At 41.1% G+C, this 14954-nt stretch overlaps 1 pseudogene; it reads left to right on the forward strand.

Moving 5' to 3' along the window:
• Nucleotides 1-12290: 12290 nt before the first annotated feature.
• Nucleotides 12291-13134, forward strand: LOC110458336 (annotated as a pseudogene).
• The last annotated feature ends 1820 nt before the right edge of the window (nucleotides 13135-14954 follow it).

A 14954-nucleotide genomic window follows, 5' to 3' on the forward strand; every position in this document is an offset into this window, starting at 1 on the left:
TTAGGAAATAATATTGGTCACCTTGTGACGGGCGTAGTCAGCTTACTGTTATATTACACAATACTTACTTAGGAAATAATATTGGTCACCTTGTGACGGGCGTAGTCATCTTACCGTAATATTACACAATACTACACTAGGAAATAATATTGGTCACCTTGTGACGGGCGTAGTCATCTTACCGTTATATTACACTATACTACACTAGGAAATAATGTTGGTCACCTTGTGACGGGCGTAGTCAGCTTACCGTAATATTACACAATACTACACTAGGAAATAATGTTAGTCACCTTGTGACGGGCGTAGTCATCTTACCGTAATATTACACTATACTACACTAGAAAATAATATAGGTCACCCTGTGACGGACGTAGTCAGCTTACCGTAATATTACACAATACTACTCTGGGAAAAAAATAAGTCACCCTGTGACGGGCGCAGTCAGCTTACCGTAATATTACACAATACTACTCTGGGAAATAATGTAGGTCACCCTGTGACGGACGTAGTCAGCTTACCGTAATATTACACTATACTACCCAAGGAAATAATGTTGGCCACCTTGTGACGGCCGTAGTCATCTTACCGTTATATTACACTATACTACACTAGAAAATAATATTGGTCACCCTGTGACCGGCGTAGTCAGCTTACCGTAATATTACACTATACTACCCAAGGAAATAATATTGGTCACCCTGTGACGGACGTAGTCAGCTTACCGTAATATTACACAATACTACCCAAGGAAATAATATTGGTCACCTTGTGACGGGCGTAGTCAGCTTACCATAATATTACACTATACTACCTAAGGAAATAATATTGGTCACCTTGTGACGGGCGTAGTCAGCTTACCATAATATTACACTATACTACCTAAGGAAATAATATTGGTCACCTTGTGACGGGCGTAGTCAGCTTACCATAATATTACACTATACTACCTAAGGAAATAATATTGGTCACCTTGTGACGGGCGTAGTCAGCTTACCATAATATTACACTATACTACCTAAGGAAATAATATTGGTCACCTTGTGACGGGCGTAGTCAGCTTACCCTAATATTACACTATACTACACTAGGAAATAATATTGGTCATCTTGTGACGGGCGTAGTCAGCTTACCGTAATATTACACTATACTACCTAAGGAAATAATATTGGTCACCCTGTGACGGGCGTAGTCAGCTTACCGTAATATTACACTATACTACCCAAGGAAATAAAGTTTGTCACCTTGTGACGGGCGTAGTCAGTTTACCGTAATATTACACTATACTACCCAAGGAAATAAAGTTTGTCACCTTGTGACGGGCGTAGTCAGCTTACCCTAATATTACACTATACTACATAAGGAAATAATATTGGTCATCCTGTGACGGGCGTAGTCAGCTTACCGTAATATTACACTATACTACACAAGGAAATAATATTGATCACCTTGTGACGGGCGTAGTCAGCTTACCCTAATATTACACTATACTACATAAGGAAATAATATTGGTCATCCTGTGACGGGCGTAGTCAGTTTACCGTAATATTACACTATACTACCTAAGGAAATAATATTGGTCACCCTGTGACGGACGTAGTCAGCTTACCGTCATATTACACTATACTACACTAGTAAATAATATTGGTCACCCTGTGACGGGCGTAGTCAGCTTACCGTAATATTACACTATACTACCTAAGGAAATAATATTGGTCACCCTGTGACGTACGTAGTCAGCTTACCGTCATATTACACCATACTACACTAGTAAATAATATTGGTCACTCTGTGACGGGCGTAGTCAGCTTACCCTACTATTACACTATACTACATAAGGAAATAATATTGGTCAACCTGTGACGGGCGTAGTCAGTTTACCCTAATATTACACTATACTACATAAGGAACTAATATTGGTCATCCTGTGACGGGCGTAGTCATTTTACCGTAATATTACACTATACTACCTAAGGAAATAATGTTGGTCACCTTGTGATGGGCGTAGTCATCTTACCGTAATATAACACAATACTACCTTAGGAAATAAAGTTGGTCACCTTGTGACGGGCGTAGTCAGCTTACCGTAATATTATACAATACCACCATAGGTCAATCTTAATTTCGTTTACTAATACTGCACAATTGATGAAAAACCCAGCAAAAAAACCGACATTATTGCTTTCTGTGTGATGATTTCCAGATAAAAAATTAGTTTGAAACTAGGTACGGTTCTGTGAAAGCTGACGGCATTAGATGGCGCACCGACGCGCTAACCCAATACTACACCCGGAGCTTTAGTTTTGTATGTTAAAACCGCATCCTTCAGGAAACCCTTTTACCTAAAACTGCAGGCTTCTGCTAAAACATAATGACTGCCTTGTGAAATTTGACCACGTTCCAATGACGTGTGTAGAAATCTGTAATGTAATTAAAAGTATGATAAACGCCCTGGTAGGATTTCAGGTGGCGTCAAAAATTAATACAATATCTCATTTCTATTGGAACGTGGGAGAAACAGTGGTTTAAAACGGCAATGAAATACGATTACAGCAACAGCCATTGCCTTAAATATAGTAATATCTTGATTTTGGAACTGTTTTTAGAATTTAATATGACAATGAAATTAGTACTAACGTATTCATCATTGTAATAGGCATGCTTTGAATTCAAACTCTGACGGAGTCAAAGGTCGATAAGAAATTGATATCAGAATCACGTATCATGCATGGTTCGTGGAGCGGTTCAGTTGTTAGATAAACGTCTGGGCCACTGTGTCAAATAATATCACCACTATATACTTGTTGTTAGATAAACGGCTGGACCGCTGTGCCAAAATAATATCACCACAATATACAATGTACCTGTTGTTAGATAAACGGCTGGGCAGCTGTGTTAAAATAATATCACCACTATATACTTGTTGTTAGATAAACGGCTGGGCCGCTGTGTTAAGATAATATCACCACTATATACTTGTTGTAAGATAAACGGCTGGGCCGCTGTGTCAAAATAATATCATCACTACATACTTGTTGTTAGATAAACGGCTGGGCCGCTGTGTCAAAATAATATCACCACTATATACGTGTTGTTAGAAAAACGGCTGGGCCGCTGTGTCAAAATAATATCACCACTATATACATGTTGTTAGATAAACGGCTGGGCCGCTGTGTCAAAATAATATCACCACTATATACCTGTTGTTAGATTAACGTCTGGGCCGCTGTGCCAAATAATATCACCACTTTATACCCGTTGTTAGATAAACGGCTGGGCCGCTTGGCCAAATAACATCACCACTTTATACTTGTTGTTAGATAAATGTCTGGGCCGCTGTGTCAAAATAATATCACCACTATATACTTGTTGTTAGATAAACGGCTGGGCCGCTGTGTCAAAATAATATCACCACTATATACTTGTTGTTAGATAAACGGCTGGGCCGATGTGTCAAAATAATATCACCACTATATACTTGTTGTTAGATAAACGGCTGGGCCGCTGTGTCAAAATAATATCATCACTGTATACTTGTTGTTAGATAAACGGCTGGGCCGCTGTGTCAAAATAATATCACCACTATATACTTGTTGTTAGATAAACGGCTGGGCCGCTGTGCCAAATAATATCACCACTTTATACCTGTGTTAGATAAACGGCTGGGCCGCTGTGTCAATATAATATCACCAATATATACCTGTTGTTAGATAAACGGCTGGGCCGCTGTGCCAAATAATATCACCACTTTATACCTGTTATTAGATAAACGGCTGGGCCTCTGTGTCAAATAATATCACCAATACATCAACTTTATTTTTAAAAAATAATTAAGTGATAGTTGGACTTTAAATCGGTAAGTAATCTTATGAAATATTAAAACAGCAGTGTATTTACTTGTAGTGTATGTTTTAAAAGCATGTAAAACTGAATAAGGTTTCGATGCATAAAGCCAATTATAGCTGATCCAGTTTTATAAATGAAATGAAAGTCGATCTGTGTTGTTTCAGTTGTTGCTTACAATGATATCGTTAAATCGTTAAATGTCAAATCATGATGTATAACATGGATTTTTTAAAGCTTTTTTTCTATGGTATCAAAAAGTAAGTGACCTTGATATTTTCAAACCTGATTTTTATGTCTATATAAAACTTTGGCTTTTTTTCACAACTTTTGAACATGCCGTTGTCAGGCCCGTTTTGATTGATGTATGGGTGACATCTGTCAGGGAAGCACTCACATCTTTCCCGTGCGATATTTAGTCGGGTTTTCGCGCCGTTTCCCTATGAGACCAGAGTGTACTTAGGATGTCTTGGGATGAGAAATCACACGATGTAGTCTTGTCTCTAATACGTGTCTGACGAACATGTGTAGGAGTTGAAATAATGTATAACTGCAGTATTCCCTACTGCTCCGCAGCTTCAGTGTCTGTACCTCCTTTCTCGGGAATTGGCAAATTGTTGAGCGCCGAGTAGTGTATTGCTGTCCATGCGTGTCTGTGTCCTGAGTAGTCAGTCATCATAACCGTCTCAGGTCCAGCCTGGAATATTTATGGAAGGTGACAACGAGATAGGGGTCAGACACAATGCTATGCGAAGTAATTACTGAAATATTTATGGATGATGACAACGAAATAGTTATCAGACACAATGCTAGCAAGGCAATTCCTGAAATATTTATGGATGATGACAACGAAATAGTTATCAGACACAATGCTAGCAAGGAAATTCCTGAAATATTTTTGGATGATGACAACGAAATAGTTATCAGACACAATGGTAGCAAGGAAATTCCTGAAATATTTATGGAAGGTGACAACGAAATAATTTTCAGGCACAATGCTAGCAAGGAAATTCCTGAAATATTTATGGAAGGTGACAACGAAATAGTTTTCAGGCACAATGGTAGCAAGGAAATTCCTGAAATATTTATGGAAGGTGACAACGAAATAGTTATCAGACACAATGGTAGCAAGGAAATTCCTGAAATATGTATGGAAGGTGACAACGAAATAGTTTTCAGGCACAATGCTTGCAAGGAAATTCCTGAAATATTTATGGAAGGTGACAACGAAATAGGATTTGGCACATTTGTATGCAACATTGCCATCGAAAGAGGAATCAGACACATTGCTATACCACTCAATTACTGCGATCTTTGTGAAAGGTTACAAGAAGATACGGATCCTACACAATTCTATCCAATATAATTACTGAAATCTTCCTAGAAGTAAACGACAACGAGATAGAGATCAAACACTATAGCGAACGATCATAGGTACACTTAGTTATAATACACAAGTATAAATATTTATTATGCCAAAAAAAATATATAATATAAAAAATAAATGACCAAATGTACTAGTATAATTCCAAAACAAATAATTTTAACTTACTACTAAGTTATAAAAGCAATGAGGATAAAAACAAATAAATCACCTCGGAGGGTCTTTAACAGTTTGGAAGTGACAACATTTGAACGTGGAATAATGAATACAACCTTTATAACATTACCTAGAACCGAGGCGAGGTTTCTCTACTAACCCCCACTAGTCTAACATCTAGGACGTGTTTTCAAACACCGCTAACCTTCCAAGAGGAGGTTTGATGTTGTTGTTACAACCCCGTTACCTAGCAACGAGGAGATATGTCTATAGTTTCCCCTGTACACTAGAAGTGAAATTGTTACCTGTAGACATCCTTCTAAATTAGCAACGAGGATGTCATCTACATTAACCCTATTGATTTAGAAGCGGAATGCTTTTATAGTAACTGTGAGATGCTAAGCCTGTACATCTAGCAGCAATGAAGGGTTTCTATAGTAACTAAAAGGTGTTAAGCCTGTACATCTAGCAGCAATGAACGGTTTCTATTGTACCTAAGAGGTGTTAAGCCTGTACATCTAGCAGCAATGAACGGTTTCTATAGTAACTAAGAAGAGGTGTTAAGCTTGTACATCTAGCGGTAATGAAGGGTTTCTATAGTAACTAAGAGGTGTTAAGCCTGTACATCTAACAGCAATGAAGGGTTTCTATTGTAACTAAAAGGTGTTAAGCCTGTATATCTAACAGCAATGAAGGGGTTCTATTGTAACTAAAAGGTGTTAAGCCTGTACATCTAACAGCAATAACGGGTTTCTATTGTAACTAAGAGGTGTTAAGCCTGTACATCTAACAGCAATGAAGGGTTTCTATAGTAACTAAAAGGTGTTGAGCCTGTACATCTTACAGCAAGGAGGGGTTTCTATAGTAACGAAGAGGTGTTAATCCTGTACATCTAGCAGTAATGAAGGGTTTCTATAGTAACTAAGAGGTATTAAGCCGGTACATCTAGCAGCAAGGAAGGGTTTCTATAGTAACGAAGATGCGTTTAGCCTGTACATCAAGCAGCAAGGAAGGGTTTCTATAGTAACGAAGAGGCGTTTAGCCTGTACATCTAGCAGCAAGGAAGGGTTTCTATAGTAACCTAATTAACCTTAGCAATATTTTTATATAATAACCCCTAACCAGGAAAAAAGGTTTCCCTGCAGTAATTTCACTTAACTACAAATATTTTCCATAGCAATCCCATTATAATACCACTGATTAATAAAGGGCCGTATGTCACTAAAAACATGGCTGTTGAGCTAGTTTAGACGCTTTCACTATACCAGTTGTGCAAATGTACACCAGGCTATAAGTCATGTTTAATACAATATCGTATTAGTATAAGATTGATAAGATTAATTCACACCCTTGGGGTGATGTTGCCAAACGCGAGCCTTTGCCAAGTGTTTGGCAACTAAACAATCTTTCCCCGGGGGTTGAGATTCCCTCTCTCACCTCAAGGGATTGAGTGGTTCTATGTTCTTACCCTGTCACCCTATCAAATATAAAATGTAACGTTAACCCTTGGGTGAGACTAATAGAATCTTTACTTACCTTTGAGGGTGTGACAGAGAAATCTCCTACCCGAGGGGTGATATTTTTGGTTGTCTAACCCGAGGTTCTGCCGAGGGTAAGACAACCAAAAACATCACCCCGAGGGTTGGAGATTTCTCTGTTACACCCTCAAGGTAGGGGGTAAGTAGTTTTCTCCCATCCTATCAAATCAGTCACAACTCCATCGACAGTGGTCTGCAATGTTTTTAAACAAAAACTAATTTGGGGTATGAATATCGTCATTCACTTTTGAAGACATCACAATTACCAGTGACGTATTTTAATGACTTCACAATTGAACACCAGCTACATTGTAATCGGCACGAGGCTATCTCCCCCTAGGGGGTGACAAGCTGGTCTTTCCCGGCTTAAATGGGAGACATACATGTACCTGTGAAGGGTGGGAGAAAAGGATATCTCACACTAAAGTGCTGATAAACCTGTCGAGGGAAAGATAATTAGGCTTTGCTCCAATTAAAATTCCATACTTGAATAAGTTGGTGTATCAAACAAAACAATCTAAAGTAGACTCGTCTTCCCTTAATTGTTTCGTGAAGATATCGTCTCTAGAAGGTATCGATGATCGATGTATCGATGGGATGTAAGTATGTCTGCCAACACTTTACAACAAATTATCAGCTATCTACATCTACAGACACAGATAATACTGTAAGAAGCTGTGCCATCTGTCACGCTTTATTCTGTGAGGAAATGGAATCTCTAAGAATCCTGATAGGTTTGTCTCATTCACAAGCGACATCCGCATGGAGTCCTTCCGGATTCCTACAATTTTCAGTAAACCCCTTGACAGCATTTACCAGTGATTTAAATCTAGCTTCCTGTGAATGGAAGGCACTTCTCGATATTGCATGTCTTTGAGAGAAGGATTAGACTCCAAGGTCCTCCGTAAATCAAGATCGATAGGAAGGAGGAAGGATTATGGTGTTTTTTTTATAGGAGAAGGAATGGTTCATGAAGGCCGTTTATAAGAACTCTCGGAATTCCTGCTTTGATTGAATTACAATTCAAGATTTTATTGATGTTAAATAATCTTGTCACTTGTCAGCTGAATTGAGTAGAAGAACTTGCCAACTGTGTGACATAAAGTGACAGTCCTAACCAGTGTGAGGAACCAGGTCTTACAAAATCTGTCCTTTGATGATATTGTCAACCATGTGATCTGGTGCATACAACACTATTTCCTACATGTTCAAATACGATACCAGATACGCGTTTAGTTTTGTAACATGTTAGGTTTGAATGTCGATGACACTAACAACGCTTACATCGCTGTATCACTTGACATACGTTAATATCATACACAAATCTAAACCCAAGACTCAATAGATTACTTACATATTATATCTTAACGTCCATTAGGTGATGCAGTGCCCAACACTCCAATATCGTAGTCCACACACATATGCTGTTAAAAAGAGTGAAGATGGGAATTCAACTATTGGTAGAAATTGGTAACCATGACTTACTTACTTAAACAACATGCTGAATGTTGATTTAATAATTCCGATTTTAATAATTTATCAATATAAAATCATGTTTTATGATATCACGATATTTCAAAAATGGTAAAATAGGCATTAAATAAAGGATAAATAATTCTGTAATTGTTTCGTTGATATCAGCATGCAAAATAATTATTCATGTAAATGAAAAGTACTTAATATACGTGTACACCAACACAGGTGGACAAAATCTGAAGTCGAAGTAAGGTGATCCGGGCCGTAGACTGCTGTCAGGTTTACTGAGGTGATCCGGGCCGTAGACTGCTGTCAGGTTTCCTGAGGTGATCCGGGCCGTAGACTGCTGTCAGGTTTCCTGAGGTGATCCGGGCCGTAGACTGCTGTCAGGTTTACTGAGGAGATCCGGGATGTAGACTGCTGTCAGGTTTACTGAGGTGATCCGGGACGTACACTCCTGTCGGGTTTACTGAGGTGATCCGGGCCGTAGACTGCTGTCAGGATTACTGAAGTGATCCGGGCCGTAGACTGCTGTCAGGTTTACTGAGGAGATCCGGGATGTAGACTGCTGTCAGGTTTACTGAGGTGATCCGGGACGTACACTGCTGTCGGGTTTACTGAGGTGATCCGGGCCGTAGAATGCTGTCAAGTTTACTAAGGTGATCCGGGATGTAGACTGCTGTCAGGTTTACTGAGGTGATCCGGGCCGTAGACTGCTGTCAGGTTTACTGAGGTGATCCGGGACGTAGACTGCTGTCAGGTTTACTGAGGTGATCCGGGCCGTAGACTGCTGTCAGGTTTACTGAGGTGATCCGGGCCGTAGACTGCTGTCAGGTTTACTGAGGTGATCCGGGCCGTAGACTGCTGTCAGGTTTACTGAGGTGATCCGGGCCGTAGACTGCTGTCAGGTTTACTGAGGTGATCCGGGCCGTAGACTGCTGTCAGGTTTACTGAGGTGATCCGGGCCGTAGACTGCTGTCAGGTTTACTGAGGTGATCCGGGCCGTAGACTGCTGTCAGGTTTACTGAGGTGATCCGGGCCGTAGACTGCTGTCAGGTTTACTGAGGTGATCCGGGCCGTAGACTGCTGTCAGGTTTACTGAGGTGATCCGGGCCGTAGACTGCTGTCAGGTTTACTGAGGTGATCCGGGCCGTAGACTGCTGTCAGGTTTACTGAGGTGATCCGGGCCGTAGACTGCTGTCAGGTTTACTGAGGTGATCCGGGCCGTAGACTGCTGTCAGGTTTACTGAGGTGATCCGGGCCGTAGACTGCTGTCAGGTTTACTGAGGTGATCCGGGCCGTAGACTGCTGTCAGGTTTACTGAGGTGATCCGGGCCGTAGACTGCTGTCAGGTTTACTGAGGTGATCCGGGCCGTAGACTGCTGTCAGGTTTACTGAGGTGATCCGGGCCGTAGACTGCTGTCAGGTTTACTGAGGTGATCCGGGCCGTAGACTGCTGTCAGGTTTACTGAGGTGATCCGGGCCGTAGACTGCTGTCAGGTTTACTGAGGTGATCCGGGCCGTAGACTGCTGTCAGGTTTACTGAGGTGATCCGGGCCGTAGACTGCTGTCAGGTTTACTGAAGTGATCCGGGCCGTAGACTGCTGTCAGGTTTACTGAGGTGATCCGGGCCGTAGACTGCTGTCAGGTTTACTGAGGTGATCCGGGCCGTAGACTGCTGTCAGGTTTACTGAGGTGATCCGGGCCGTAGACTGCTGTCAGGTTTACTGAGGTGATCCGGGCCGTAGACTGCTGTCAGGTTTACTGAGGTGATCCGGGCCGTAGACTGCTGTCAGGTTTACTGAGGTGATCCGGGCCGTAGACTGCTGTCAGGTTTACTGAGGTGATCCGGGCCGTAGACTGCTGTCAGGTTTACTGAAGTGATCCGGGCCGTAGACTGCTGTCAGGTTTACTGAGGTGATCCGGGCCGTAGACTGCTGTCAGGTTTACTGAGGTGATCCGGGCCGTAGACTGCTGTCAGGTTTACTGAGGTGATCCGGGCCGTAGACTGCTGTCAGGTTTACTGAGGTGATCCGGGCCGTAGACTGCTGTCAGGTTTACTGAGGTGATCCGGGCCGTAGACTGCTGTCAGGTTTACTGAGGTGATCCGGGCCGTAGACTGCTGTCAGGTTTACTGAGGTGATCCGGGCCGTAGACTGCTGTCAGGTTTACTGAAGTGATCCGGGCCGTAGACTGCTGTCAGGTTTACTGAGGTGATCCGGGCCGTAGACTGCTGTCAGGTTTACTGAGGTGATCCGGGCCGTAGACTGCTGTCAGGTTTACTGAGGTGATCCGGGCCGTAGACTGCTGTCAGGTTTACTGAGGTGATCCGGGCCGTAGACTGCTGTCAGGTTTACTGAGGTGATCCGGGCCGTAGACTGCTGTCAGGTTTACTGAGGTGATCCGGGCCGTAGACTGCTGTCAGGTTTACTGAGGTGATCCGGGCCGTAGACTGCTGTCAGGTTTACTGAGGTGATCCGGGCCGTAGACTGCTGTCAGGTTTACTGAGGTGATCCGGGCCGTAGACTGCTGTCAGGTTTACTGAGGTGATCCGGGCCGTACACTGCTTTCAGGTTCACTGAGGTGATCCGGGCCGTACACTGCTATCAGGTTTACTGAGGTGATCCGGGCCGTAGACTGCTGTCAGGTTTACTGAGGTGATCCGGGCCGTACACTGCTTTCAGGTTCCCTGAGGGGATCCGGGCCGTACACTGCTATCAGGTTTACTGAGGTGATCCGGGCCGTAGCCTGCTGTCAGGTTTACTGATGTTATCCGGGCCGTAGACTGCTGTCAGGTTTACTGAGGCAATCCGGGCCGTAAACTGCTGTCAGGTTTACTGAGGTGATCCGGGATGTAGACTGCTGTCAGGTTTACTGAGGTCAGCCGTCTTTGTGTTATCAATATCGCAATATTGTCTATACTATAGTCTGTAATAAAGTCTGTAGTCCTTTTCAATTTGTTTGGTGTTATTTGTTCCGCCGCCATTCTGATTGCTTTATTAGCAGCACTGTATACGTTTTATATAATTCATCACCTTGAGTCTTATTCGTCAGCCCTACAACTTTCTTTTAATTCCCAAATAAGTAACGGAAAATGCATAAACTTATACACTTTCCTAAAAACTGCCACCGGAAGGATTATAACACTGACATTGTTACGTTTTTGATCGATTCATTACATTAATAAAAACATTATTACCACCGACTTTTTCTAATCTACCAAAATTCAGACTGACAAATTAAACAATGTAAAACTGCCAAAGTAGATTGATGAATGATCAACGCAGTAAAAATTGTGTCGAAAACGTCTGTTTTATAAAAGTAATACAATTTAAACTTATATCACAACAGTGGCTTATCCAGAAACCTATCTGGGTGGGTTTCCAAAGGTAGGGTCAACGCCTATGGAGATTTAACATTAGCGTCGGCCCCCGCTTGGAATTTCAAAACAAGATAAATACAAAAAGGTATGGGTATAGGAATCTTAAATCAGGAACCGTTAGTTTCAAAATTCATTTTAGGATAAATGTGACCTCATTGACTTACACCTGTGTGGGTGTTAATGGTGCGGTAATACAATTCCTCCTAGAGCATTTAAATGACATAATTACTATAAAATTATATCATCATCGTGTGCAACATATTCCAACTGTTATTTTAATACCGAATATTAAACTATTTCAAGAAAGAATTGTTCTTTTTATTGAAGATTTAAGCAGAAAACTATGTGAAATTTCATTACTAATGAGAAAATTCCCATTTTCGACACGTTAATTTACATAGTTCTAAAACCAGTCTATATTTCATACTTGCTTAAAAGTTAGCAACTAATAATATCTTTCAACGTCAGGAATTTCAAAAAAACAACCGGTAAATTTGTCATATAACCGGTTTAATCACCTGATCACCAATGGCGGACGCAGCACCAGCCGGTGAACGTTGGGGATTTAGAGGAGGATTCGGGTCAGGCGAACGTGGGCCGCGGTCGTGGACGTGGGCGTGGCAGAGGAAGGGGACGTGGACGGGGGCCAAAGAAGGAAAAGGAATTGATGCCTGCCACTAAACTTTGACGTTTGGTGAAGTATCTTAAGGTCAAATCTCGAGAGGAGATTTATCTGTTTTCCTTGCCCATCAAGGAGTTTGAAATCATTGACTTCTTCCTTAGGTCTGCCCTGAAGGATGAAGTCCTGAAGATCAAGCCTGTTCAGAAACAGACTAAAGTCGGTCAGAGAACGAGGTTCAAGGCATTTGTTGCCATTGATGACCATAATGGTCATGTTGGTCTGGGAGTCAAGTGCTCAAAGGAAGTGGCCACTGCTATCCAAGGGGCTATAGTCTTAGCCAAGCTGTCCGTTATCCCTGTACGCAGAGGCTATTGGGGTAACAAGATTGGAAAACCACCTACAGTACCATGTAAGATGACTGGTAAGTGTGGCAGTGTCACAGTTAGGTTGATCCTAGCACCTCGTGGTATTGTCAGTGCTACCGTCCCCAAGAAGCTGTTGACCATGGCTGGTATTGAGGATTGTTACACCAGTGCCAGAGACATCAACACTGGGAAACTTTGCCAAAGCTACCTATGCTGCCATCGCCAATACCTATACTTACCTGACCCCTGACCTGTGGAAGGAGACTGTATTCACCAAGTCTTCATACCAGGAATTTACAGATTACCTGTACAAAGTGCACGCATTTGCAACCAGTGGTGTTCAGCGTCAGGAGCAGAAGATCTATTGATCAAGACCCGCGCTACTCCTGCATGCCACAGTAATTCAGATTCACATTGTGTAATGCATGAAATATAACACTTTTGATTAAAAAAAAGAAAAACACAGCTTTCTTTCCACTTTTCCTTTAACTTGTGTTTCTTCATGACCAAAAGTCCTTGGGTCTTGATATTTCGCAAGTAGGTTGTTCATGTGAACGGATTTCAATTTTGTTAACGTCGATGACCTTGACCTTCGTTCATGGTCACAAAATCAAATGTGCTGAAATAAAAATTGTGTATGGGGAGTCAGACAAGGATACCTTTCCTTGCTTTATATGTTTAGATTTAACGATATAAAATGATGTAATGTTCCTCCATATTTTGTTTAATGAATGGGCAATAGGCCAAATAAGATAACAACTAAGCTGTTAGCCAAAAACTAACTAATACCCCCAATCCTATATAAACCAGAACTGTAAGCTAAAGGCAAATCATTGCAAAGTAATCCATAGTTCAACCCCCCCCCCCGTCTTTATTTAAGCATACATACTTCCTGTACTCCCTCCCCATTCCAAAACATACTTCCATACCAAAACTTGTTAGCCCATATGAACCGGTTTTGCTTAAGTCGTTCTAGTAGTTAAGGAAGAGTTGTCAAGACAAAGGTTTTTAACAAAGGGCCGTAACTCCGTAAAAAGGGTTGAAATACTACCCTGATGCACGACATCAGGGGGTAATTACCATATCTGTAAACATTCATCGAAATCGACCCAGAAGTTTTTGAGGCAGACAAAGGTGCTTTTTTTCTAAGGGCCATAACTCCTTTTTAAAAGTTCGGAATGAAAACATACTACTGGGATGCACAATGTCAGGGGGCAGTTACCATATCTGGAAACTTTCGCGGAAATTGGTCTATTACTTTAGAAGGAGATTTTCTACGAACAGACAGACAGACAGACAGACAGACAGACAGACAAGCTGATTCCAGTAGACCCCTAACTTTTCTGCAGGGGGTATAATAAAGTGTATAATAGTTTTACTATTAAGATTATTTCATTGTTTTTATAAAATTGAATATCTTTGTCTATAACACAATCTCAACCTTAAGTAGTTCTCCAGAGGAAAGATTACTTTGGCAGACTATGTTTTCATGAGTTATAATTGCTGCACATAACTTTAAAACATGCGTAATATAATAAAGCGTTTTGGTATGATACAAAAACAGAAAATGTATCGGTATTTACCATAATAAACATTGATAATCAAATCTTCAAGATTATGTTAAATTGGCCATTGATCATGTTTGGTATGCTAATAAAGTACCGGTTTTTATATCATATAAAAATGATTCAGTAGACGAAATACACATATGGAAAGTTTTAAAGAAGTTTAAAATATAGACTACCACTGTAATTATATATAGGCAAAGTTGACAATGTTGATCATACTTAAAATTTTGTGAACATTTTGCATGTTTTTCTAACTAAAAGTATCACTACGCTTACTTTATATATAAGAAGTTAGACCAATATGACGTATTTAGTATCAAAATAACAGTAATGTTATACAATGTACACTATCATAATTCATTTTCAAAATAACATTCGCCTGTGTTTGTTGGATTCATTCCTAGAAAGAAAAGGAGAGTCAGACGGTATTACATTCACGGAATTGACAAAAAAGTGTCATCTGAGAATGCTTTGTGCGATTACCTGTATGAGAACTCCATCACTTACACTTATTTAAGATACTTCGCTCGGTCGTGGAAACGCACTGCATCGGCTCAACTGAATGTAGCGGACGATGAAGCCATTACAAAATGTATCGAAGATCCCACATTTTGGCCAAA

This window comes from Mizuhopecten yessoensis, unplaced genomic scaffold (assembly GCF_002113885.1).
Source record: "Mizuhopecten yessoensis strain PY_sf001 unplaced genomic scaffold, ASM211388v2 scaffold1217, whole genome shotgun sequence".
Taxonomy (NCBI): Eukaryota; Metazoa; Mollusca; class Bivalvia; order Pectinida; family Pectinidae; genus Mizuhopecten; species Mizuhopecten yessoensis.